The following is a 2,022-nucleotide window of genomic DNA, read 5'->3' on the forward strand; positions in this document are numbered from 1 at the left end:
ACTCGGCCCCGCTGCCGCGGGCGATGCTCTTGCCTTGTCACAGCATCCCCTTCCAGCACTGGAGGGACCACCACCATCTTTCGGCACTGTCTTACATCACCCTCTCTTGGAGCAGGGCGCTGGAGTCACCCCAGGTCAGTGCTCCCTGCAGACCCCCTCTGTGGTTCCGCTCCGCAGGCGCTGTCAGAACGGCTCCTGCAGCAGGGGAAATAAGCCGTTAACTCTGTTTGGAGGGAGGAATGTGGGACAGCTAAAGCTGTGGTAGAGACAGACCCGACTCTCCAGTGCTGCTCCAGTGTTTGAGCTTGTTGCCAGCACCCCGTGCCCAGGAGGTTTGTGAGGACCAATTGACAAAGGTGTTACTAAAGGCAGCCTTGGAAATCTCGCTGCAGACGGAGGAGCTCGGTTACAATTACGCACATGCAACATGTGACTTTTTTTTTTAGTAGTTGCTTCAAGGCCCTTCAGTGCATTGCTAAAAATATTTTGCTTTAAAACTTGACAACACGAAGGAATAAAATGAGTGTTTGCAGCTGCTGCATGTGAACAGCTCGACAAGATGTGAGATGGCAGAAATAGCAAACAAAACCCGACTGGCATCAGCAGAGGGAAGTCCCTGCAAAAAGTTTCGAGCAAGGACCGTGGTGGCCAGGGGCTGTTTCTGCAAACGAAGGAACTGCTGCCTCAGTCTGCTTAAAACTGAGGTTAGAAAATCACAAAGCCAAAGACAAAACCTCTGGAGAGGCCCAGTGGATTTGCAGCCTCAGCGTTCACGAATGCACCGCAAGGAGGGATGGGCGTCGGGGGGTCCTGCAGCACAGAACTGGGCTCCGCCATCACCCGGGCTCTGCTGGGTGCAGCAGCCGCTGTCCTTCCCACCATCCTGATCCTTCCCATGGGGTTTTCCACTGTCTCTGTGCAGACAATAAGTGACCAGGTACTTTTGGCTTTTTCAGGGTGTCACCCAAAACAGCTGTGAGTTGGCTGGTGTTCCCCCTCCTTCCCTCCCTCCAAATCTAGGACATCTAAATTTAACCAGCTATCAACAGATGAGGCTGGAGAGTTTCCACAGTGGAAAGGAATCCCACTCAGAACCTGTCCCCTCCTCTGCTCGGGCTCCATCCATGCACATTCCTTCACTCGAGCTGTGACCTCCTGTGTGTTTCATTCCTCCCTTTCCTCTCCCACACTTGGGTGCGTGGCACTGCGATGTGCTGGTGGAGCTTCCCCAGCTGACTCTGTGGCTGTTGGTGTTCTCTGTGGGCGCACACCTCGGTGGGATGTGGATAGTGCTACCAGGTCTCTCCGCTGCCCAGCGGCAGTGTGCAAAGGGCTCTCGAGCTCCAAAGGTTGGCCACAACCTTTAAGGGGTGTAACAGGCTCTTGATGGCTCCAGGGAGGTGCAGCGGAGGGGAAACATCAGTGAGGTGCACCTTGTTGTGGGGTGCCCCACAGGTACCAGTGCAGCCCCTGTGCTCAGGGCACACGCTGGGATGGCCCCACGCGTGGTGTGGCTCTGCTAGCCCATCTGGACAGGAGGGTCCCGGGGTGCTGGCTGGGAGCTGATGCAGCAGTGCAGCAGGCAGAGCCAGTCTTTCTCTGCTGCTTGTTGGAGAGGCCTTGATGATGCTTTGCAGGCTGGAGTAGAGGGCAGCAAAACTACTGGAAGAACACCACAGGAAAGAGAAACCTGTGTCTCCTTGGGCACAGCTGGTGGGACGGGAGCCTGCGGTGGGATCAGCCCACGGCAGAAGGAGCTGGAGCAGAGACCAGGAAGGTGCTGGGGTCAGGCCCTGTGGATAACAGGTGAGCACAGAGCTGTGCTGGCCACTTGGCCACGCACCCCCTGCTCTCCGAGAGTAATCTTGACCGGTTCCCTTACTGGAAAGCAGGCAGAACCTAAATATAAAAAACGTGCGGTAAATGATGACACGAATACAGCTTGAAAACCAGCTGTGAACTGCAGCAGCTTTAACCTCTCCTGCGCCCAGGGCTGAAGGGGCAGGGCTGCTCTCCGCTGCC

The sequence above is a fragment of the Buceros rhinoceros genome, unplaced genomic scaffold (genome assembly GCF_000710305.1).
Source record: "Buceros rhinoceros silvestris isolate BGI_N320 unplaced genomic scaffold, ASM71030v1 scaffold14436, whole genome shotgun sequence".
NCBI classification, from domain to species: domain Eukaryota; kingdom Metazoa; phylum Chordata; class Aves; order Bucerotiformes; family Bucerotidae; genus Buceros; species Buceros rhinoceros.